At 37.9% G+C, this 9,417-nt stretch overlaps 1 protein-coding gene across 1 annotated transcript in view; it reads left to right on the top strand.

Moving 5' to 3' along the window:
* The window catches only part of GFRA1 (GDNF family receptor alpha 1), a 258,614-nt gene that overhangs the window by 90,657 nt on the left and 158,540 nt on the right, over positions 1 to 9,417 (top strand). The gene's annotated exons all lie outside the window — the stretch shown is intronic.

The raw sequence follows: 9,417 nt of genomic DNA, 5'->3' as shown, positions 1-9,417 counted from the left end.
AGAGAGCCCAGGCAGGGAATGGAGAAAACGCAGGCACAGAAGCAGCAGAGTAGGGGCAGGACATAGAAGATATTTGGCTATTCTAAAGGCATCTGACTGGCTAAATCTTGTCAAACTTGAGTGCGTTTGTGAAATGTTGATTCTGACCCAGAGTTTGGGGAGTTTTGATCAAACAGCTCTGACTTTATTTCTCTGGGGCCAAATGATTTATATTGTTCTTGTGTTCAAAAGCTGGTTTGATTTTTTTTTTTCCTTCCCCCTTCCTTTTTTTTTTTTTTTTTTTTTTTTTTCCTGTGGAGTGTTCACCATCCATTTTTAATAATGTAGCTGTTCAGATTTATTTGTGTTTTGAAGATTGATGCCTAACCTTAGCAGTTACAGAAGTAGGCTAAAATCTAAAATTGTCATACAATTCCCAAGAAGACAGTAAAGCTGACTACATAAAAATGAAGTTTCTGTGATCAGGCTCAACTCAGCTTCATCACTGTTAACGCGGAAGGACAGAGTTTCTATCCTAGCTGGGCTTTGTACATAAGGATCTGAGTCTAGCCTGTTACACAGTCTTTTGGAGCAGTCTTGCAGATGAGATTATTGTGCTGCTTTTTGGTTTGTACATTACTGAATGGAATACCTGGAAATGTAAAAAGCTATTTGCAAATATAATTCGTATCACAGAATTTGTTCCTACGTCTTGAAAAGAACTAACTACATTCCCTTCAAGGCGTACCTATGCAACGTTGGCCTATTTGCTTTGAGGTAGAGAAGGCCTGGAGGAAAGGAGCTCGATACCCTTCCAGCCTTTTAAACGTTGAGGAAGATTAGGGTTATTGACAGTCTTGTTTTGTTTAAGAGTTTTCCTCAGAGGAGCTACTGTCAGAATAGACTGCAGCAGCAAAGTTCAGAAATTAGAAGATCTTTGACCACAAAAAGCAAAGCAATATACATGTGAGTACAAATGCCTTGGTAGTGAAAAAGCTGTTCTCATTTTGTAGAATGAAACTGAGAATTCTGTAAAAATGTTATGTTACAGCATTTATTACTTAAAAAGCATCATGTTATAGCTGGTAGTGTGCTATAAAATGGTGCTTTTAAAGAGAAGACATTGCTCTATGTGAGAAAGAAAATGTGAGTTCCGATGAAATTTAAAAACCTGAAACGAGCACATTATGTTGCAGGAAATGCAATTATTTTTTAAAATGGAGCAAAGTGCAACTGAAGGAGAAGAGTTCACAAAAGTGAATTTAGAAAATGTTTCAGAAGTGAAGCTTCCTACCCAAAGGCCAACGCAAAAGCGGATGAGTCAAGCGGGAACATTTGGTGATTGAGACAGTGATTTGTTACACAGGTCTGATGAGTGAAAAAGTCATTTTACAAAATTCAAGAAAATGAACTGCTCTATCACTGGATCAAGGAGAAAAGAAAATGAAAAGCATTCTTTGAAGTTTTTGAGACTTGACTGCTTTTGTGTTTCAAACTGAAAAAGCTGCTCTTGGCTGGGGTAGTGTTCAGTGTCACTTATTAAAGAAACGACTGTTTTTTTCGTGGAGGGTGCTTCAATGTCTCTAATTATGGCAAAGGAACTGCTCACCCTAGAAAGAAGAGTCTGGCTCCAACTATACTTCTCACTGTCTGAGAATGACCATTCAGCATGATTAACAGTTCAGTGAAGATTCCTTCAGAGACTGAAAAAAATACAAAGTGGGACAAGTCTGAAATTAAGCTTGATAGCTTTTGACTCCTACAGATATGTGCTTGATTTTACATGTAAATAACTCATCAGTTCAGGATCGTAGAAAGCAAACCATGCATGTGAAATGTACAAGTGCTTTCAGAATCAGGATAAGGGCCAATACTTCAAAGGTGTGTAGTTACCTAGCTCTCCTGGAAACGGATGAGATAGTATGACCCCAAATGTTTATAAATAAAAGTAAAATGTGAATTACCTTTGCTTGACTCCCACTTCTGCAAGGTATAACATCTTTTATAAATTGCTAGCTGTTAGAAAGGTGACTTTAATTTTACTCTTCTGGTCATATCAGTATGTCCTAATCTTAATCTATATCTGTATCTTAATCACTGTGCTGTAATCAGGTCATGTCTTTCTAGTGTACTTCAAAATTCGTAATTGCCCTTTGTAATCAGTCTGCTGTGCTAATAGTAAAGTTTTTTTATGAGTTTCTTCTCTAGTTTGTGTAGAAAGAAGGAAAGAAAGATTTTGTTTGTAATTTCAAGTCAGTTTAAAAATATTTCTCAGTGTAATTTATTTCTAAATTCTGCATTCTCAGATTATTTCAAAAATTGGTTTTCTGAAAGCCAAAGATGAAGGAAGCAAATGTAAAGCAGTGGCAGGTTATAGATAATACAATATGGTCTTCACAGTAAAAAATACATAGTGGGAGCTCAAAATTACATTATAGTAGTTACAAATCATTTTTTCTCTTTTATTTTTAACATTATCAATATTACTTTTTCCATATAAAAATGACTCTGATTTTGAACTGTTGTATTTATATCAAACCGCCTTCACAAGCTACATCTTTTTGTTCTTCCTTTGATTTTGGTGACCTTTGTGTTTGCCATCTATTTATGCCCTAACTTTTTTTCTACCCTATATGAAGGAAAAAAAAATACATCTGTAGCATAAATCCATACCTATCATTTCGTGTTCAGGGCTGAAGTCTGAGCTATCCTTTACTGCGAAATAGCGTATCTATATATTAAAGAAAGAGCACTAACCACTTGGAGTGTGGTGTTGAGCAGCAGTGCTGGTGGAGGGAGACCACTAATAATGAGAAACCCAGTAATTATCTAGCAAAAGTAAGCATAAAAAATAGCCAACATTCAAAATTAATTTGATAAGGTGCCTTTTAAAATCAAAGCTTTAGCTCTACTATTAATAGCATCATTGTTAAAGCACAGCAAGGCATTTCAATGTAATATGCAATAATAGTAAAATGTAGTAGAGAAGCTTTAATGCAAAAAAACAACCAACCAACCAAAAAAAAACACATTTTTTTTTGTTCCCCCCCACTGATCACCCATTGCATGGCTGGCGAGCCTGGAGCTGTTCTGCTGCTTCCATCACCTGGTTCCTTCCCAGGCTCAGCAGGACTCTGGTCCCCTGAGCAGACTCAGGGGACAGCAGAACTCAGTGATCTCTGCTTAAATATGAGTTCCTAATGATAATAAAAACCGAAATAAAAACTTCAGCTATTTCTGAAAACCTGGAGCAGGACAGCAGAGGAGAAGAATATTAAAATGCACTAATAACCTATAATTTATTGCCTCTCAAACCCCTGATGAATGCAGATTAAACACAGCCTAGTCATTATCTCTGAAAGAGCGAGAGCAAACCACCAAGCCACAGGCTGGAAGCTTTCCATTTCTAGTGGACTCCTCAGCAAGGGACTCATGAATGCACACTCTTGTTTCCTCCTTTTAACAGGGAGGAAACTACAAAAATCCATATAATAATAATAAAAAAAAGGGGGGGGAGGGGACGGGGGGGGGGGGATGGGACATAGAAGTAAATCCTTAACAGGCTACATGCAAACAGCATATCTGTCTGTGCCCAAAGTTCCTATTTGTTTCTTTTTCAGGTGACAAAATTGTGAATTAGGGGAAAGTCATGTGTATTTATAATTTGTTAAAAAGCACTCTAAGAAGCAAATTTGTACTCCTCCTAACATGTCTGGTTGCAATGGAGAATTCGCTATACTCTCTTCCATTTTGTTAGGAATGTAAACAACTTCACAACAGATGTTCTTTAGAAGGAGAGAGCCTGCTATTTGCATTGTGATATCTCCATTTGAGTCTTATATCCAAGAGTTTGTACAATTCCATCTGGAAAGGCTTCAAGGATCCCTTGAGTAACAAAAGCAAAGATTGCTCTTTTGTGTTTTTAAATCTAAGCTTTCTGTTGTCTTTGGTTGTAATACCACAGCACGTGTTATACAGGTATCCACATTGCTCCTCTGTGCTGTTTTGGAGGCTAGTTCAGTTGTCTGTTCTGCTGACAGACGATTATCTTGGAACTTTTTTACTCTGCTATTCTCTAGTATTTGGATGAATGACAAATTAGGCTCTCATTTGGAAACATTTATCAGAGTTCTTATTTAGCTTGGCATAGTGATAGTAACTTTTGTAATGGAGAAAGAACTTTTCATATCTGGAGTGCACATTGCAATACAAAATAATGCCTTAGTTATACCTTTTCATACAAAATTTTCATATATATTTTTTTTTTCTTGGAAAACTGCTGTTTGCTCTGCATAAATATTGGTAATTATTGAGTAGGTGCGGGGAAAGCTACAACAGTGAAAAAAATACTTTTTATATTTTAATTATTTGTGTCTTCCATGCATAAAAGAGATTAGCGATTTTTTTTGTTGTTATTAGCAGAACTGTAAGCTAATTATCCCTTATGTTGTAATGTCCTATAAGAAGATGGGTGCTGTTAAATCTTCTGAATACAGGGGTGTGAAAAAAAAACTAACATTTGGAGGACTTGGGCTTTCATGCAGAATACGTAATCTTGAGTTGAAGTACAGTAAAGAATCTGTTGAAAATCCTTCATGTTTAATCAATTTGGTATGGTAGGTTTCCTATTACCAGAAAACACCAGTGTGTTGGTTTAGGAAAAAAAAAAAAAAAAAAAAAAAGACCAAAACTGCTTTATTATCTTTATTCGTAACAGGAGAAGTATTTAATGCTAGGTTAGACAACTGTTAGACCTTTGCTGTATCCATTAAGGCCAAATGAGTTTGTCTGTATGCTGGAAATAATTACCATGCAAAACCAGGAGATGTCCATTATACTTCTAGACCTCTATGCTAATTATTTTCATAAGATTAATTTTATGGTTCCATCTATCATGTTCCTGTTTATAAATATGGCAGTTTCCTTACACATTTGGAAGATGTCGATACATACTCCCGACCTGAGTCGGGCAGCATTAAGGGCCTGGTATGGACTATTCCAATTCCGTGCAGGTGCCCAAACTACGGAAAAAAAATGCCTATTTGAGGAAGAGAAGCTCAGTTTGACTAAAATATATATTCTGAATCCGTAAAATTCCTCTAAGCACAACTCCTGAAACTCCATGATCTCTTAAAACCTCTCAGCAAAATTGGGCCATATGGTATTTTTCAGTGACAAACTGTTTTGTCGGAAGGGTCCCAACTCTAATTATTTATTCAGACAAAAGCTGTTGTCCTCACTCCTTCAAAACAATCTGAACGCTTTTCAGAATACTTCTTTCCTCCAAAATGTTGTGGAAAAGGTCTGTGCTACCTTCAGGTTTTAAAAGCTGCTTTGTAAAATCCGAGTTAAAAAAGAGATCTTTATAATACTGTACCCTCTATTTTCCATACAGCCCTCTGTGGGCAGAAAAAACATATTTAATGAAGACTTAACAATAGTAAATAACTGCCTATTGATAAGGGATGTTATGCTGTGATTTCATCTTTTGGTAAAGATGACATATAAAAGAGCACCTATGGTTATGTTTCTATCCCTTCCATATTCCTTCCCACTGATGCTTCTGGGAGATTATCTGCCTTTAATACTGGAATTCTGAAATGCTTCAAGGCACACGTTTGCATATGTATGCCAGGACTCAGTGCACAGCCAGAATAATAAAAACATGTATGTGACATGCATGTCAATAATTCTTGTGGGGTTGTCTTTTCAAAGCTTATTGAAGGAAAATAACAGAAGGAAAGTGAATTAGAACAGATAGAAAAAGTTACTTCCTTTGAAATAAGTATACTTTTTGCTATTTTGAGAATTAAATCACAATATTTAATGCCTTCAGTAGACCAGCTCATTGAATACAAAAGTGGTACCTATAGTTGAGTCTGCAAAGGTTATAGAAGAGAATGAATAACACACAGGGTTTTCATATGTTTTCACATTAGTTTTGGGCTGTCCCTCTTCATTTTTGCAAAAATTATGATTGTGCTTCTGTTGATGGCATTTTTAACCCTTGTCTCTCATTGCTAAAAGAAGGAAAAATAGCCTAAATACCAGTTCAGAAGCAATTGTTGTTTGTGAATGCTTTTAGATCTTCCAGCAGGGGAAAAAAGGTAAAAAAAAAAAAAAAAAAGGGGGGGGGGGGGGCCGGGCGAGAAAAAAGTTATTTAGTCAAAGAACTTAATGTTGAAGAGTCTGATATGCACACATTTGTATTTGTAATCTTTATTTTGACAAATAATCAAGTAAAGCCATCCTGAGTTGGTGATTTAAGAGTTGGGCATGGAAGGCTGCAAAGCGTCCTTTTAACTCCTCAGCTGGGGCTGACTGAGTGCAGTCAGGGCCAGGGAACCATCGGCACTACTTGTGCGAAGCCCTGCGAGATGGCTGTCCTGCCTGGCTTTCCCTGGCCTGTTTTTTCTTTCAACTAACCGCACCTGATTCCACCACCCTTTCTGCCTCGGTTTGTTCTTGGTGTCTTGTTTCTTTTCTCATTTTCTCATATTTCTGGTGTTGTTAGACCCCTTTCTGCTGGGCATTCCTTAATGCACGCGAGGGTTAGATCCAGTGCCAATAAATGTATCGTGTTGCTCTTGCCTGTAGTGAATATTCCACAGCACCCTTCCTATTTGTCATGGTATTCTGAATTTTCTTTCCTCCGAAACACTTTCTTCCCCTTCTCCATCCCCTCCTCAATACTATGCGCTGAGCTGCACACATTCCATTAGCACACTCGCTATTCTCCCTTCCAGGATGTTAATAAAAACACTGAATAGGATTGCACCTGGCTCACACTCCTGTGGGGTCCCTTTTGTGAAGCCCTGGAGAGTCAGTCATTGGAAACTATTCACCAGGGGCAAGTTTTTGATCAGCTGTGCACTGTAATAATAAAAAGTACTGTAGGCCACATGGAAGATCATGATCATAGTTACACTGGCTCAGATCAAAGGCCAACCTAGCCTGTTTGCAACAGATAGAAGAAAAGAGGTATGAGATGATTCTTTCCCAAGTATGCTCCTCTATTTTTGAACAATTTGGATTTTGGAAGTAGTTTACTTATGAGAATGTGATATAAGGAAGCATGAAAATCCAGTGTTCATGTCAAAATCCTTTATCAAAGTTCGGGTACATTTACTGCAGCAGATTCATCCATCTGGCTAGCTGGCGTATCAGGGAGGGAAGTTACAGTAGCGTGACTTGCTTTGTTTGTGACAAACCAAGGCTTACTGGTGTTTTGTATTTGCCTGTTTGTCTTCCAAGTATCTGCAGTTCAATTGTTTAACAATCTGTCCTAGTACCTCTCTCAAAACTCAATCTGTACGGTGTAAAATGCTACCAAGCAGTAAAGGCAAACGCTCAGCCCAGCCTGTCGTATTTCTCTGGGAACTTCCCAGTTGCTCCATGAATTCTTTAAGACAGACTCCAGCAATTCAGAAATATCTTTGATGAGTGCCTGCAAATCTGTAAGCTGAAAATGATGAGACCCCATTAGCATGAGCATACCTACCTAAATATTTAGTCAATTCTGTCTGTATTGTGGCCAATATTCCGTACTCGTTGAAGTTAGTTAATTATGCATCAAGGCTCTTTCCTGGGGAGCACTGAGGGAAATAAGGGATAGCAAAGTGTCAGCGTGCTCAGTATCAGCCTCTGCCTCCTTTCCTAGTTCATAATGGATCTTCTTAATGAAGAGTGATACAGAATTATGAGCACGGCCAAGAACTACATGGAGTTGGCTCGTGCAATTAAACCAAGTACAAAATGGTTCTTGAGACGCATTAGTAAAGGGAGCACAAAAGTAAGAAGTAAGGAACCACAGAATCCCAGAAATGAAATGGAGATTACCAGCAATCTAGGAATGACTGAAATAGCAAATGAATACATTGTCTCACTTTTCAGTGGGGATAATGTAGTACCTAAGAATAATAAAAAGATACTTAAAGGGAATGAAGACAGAGTAATGGAAGTTCCCATACGTGAGCTAGCAGCTAAACATAGCCTGCTTACTAGGATGAAATGGAGAGGGTTAAAGAATAACGATTTGAGGGCACGGAAAGTATTGGCAAATGCAAATGCTGATTTGCAGGGATCTAAGTGTATCTGTTCAATTCAGGGCTAGTTCCATGCAGATAAAGAATAACAAAGTTATGCCTTGTATTCAGAAAAGGGAAAAAGGTGGTCACATAAAAGGCAGACCTGGTAGTTTGACCTCAGCACCGAGCAAGGTCTTAGAGTAGATTTTGAAGGAAAAAATTATCAAGGACCTGGTAGTAAATGGGAAGCAGGAAAAGCTACAACATGGTTTTATCAAGGGCAGATCATGTCACACTAACTTAATATCCTTCTTTGATAAGATAATTGTCCCAGAAAAGAGTAATGGAGTGAACCTAATCTACCTGGATCAAAACAAAGCATTATATTTGTCCTACTGGGCAGTTATTTAAGGTGGAGAAGATGGGCATTACTGCAAAAATTGTAAGGTGGATGAGGAACTGAGAGTTACATTAAAAGAGGATTATGTTAAAAATGGAAATATGGAAATGAAATGAGGTTGATAGTAGAATTCCTTTTGGGCTGGTCTTAGGACCGATTTAAACAGTATTTTTGAGCTTGGTCAAACTAGAATGGGTATGGCATTAACAGATGCAATGAAGTTGGAACATGACCAGCAGAAAAACAAATGACTTTAGGAACTGAAAGAATGGAAACCTAATAGCACAGAAAGCACCGTTAGGGGACTAATATGTTCTTTTGGTAAAAGCTGGTGACTTGATAACTGCTGGCAACTGTACAGAGAAGGGGTTTGCTGCATGAGTCGGTTGTATGGTGACCAGGAGCCACGGTTATATCATGGTTGTGAATCAGTTTGAGGTTACATTAAGCAAAGGATTTTTAGTGAAGACAATAAGGCGTTAACATTGCTTTACAAGCCACTGGTAAGACAACTCTCAGATTATTGTTTACAGCTGTCATGACCCACATTAATTCACAGCAGGTGCAGAGTGGGATGGTAAGGGGAAAGGAGTACCTATTTTCTCAGCTGAGATGAAAATAACTTATCTGGCAAAACAAAGCTTGAAAGGGCATATGGTTATATCTGTATGAGTACGTGTGGGGGTAGATGTGATGCGAGAAGACTTTTATGTTGAAGGATAGCACCATTTCAAGATCAGATACATATGACCAATTATGAATAAATGGGAAATTTAGAAGAAGGATCTTGGCAATCTGTGTGAAGCTCTGGAACTCTTTCCCAGACAAGGTCGCAGAGGCAGGGAACTGAACTACTTCAGGATGGAAATTTATAAATTAATGAAAGGATATGTGTGACACAGTGAGGCGATGATGAGGCAGAATTCAAAGCTTGTGATATAAAGCTTTGGATACTTGCTGGCATTGCCAAAGAGGTTTAAAGGGGAACTTGCTTGTGTACTTTTCTTACAC

This window comes from Oxyura jamaicensis, chromosome 6 (assembly GCF_011077185.1).
Source record: "Oxyura jamaicensis isolate SHBP4307 breed ruddy duck chromosome 6, BPBGC_Ojam_1.0, whole genome shotgun sequence".
Classification (NCBI taxonomy): domain Eukaryota; kingdom Metazoa; phylum Chordata; class Aves; order Anseriformes; family Anatidae; genus Oxyura; species Oxyura jamaicensis.
This window is presented reverse-complemented; position numbering and strand designations above follow the sequence as displayed.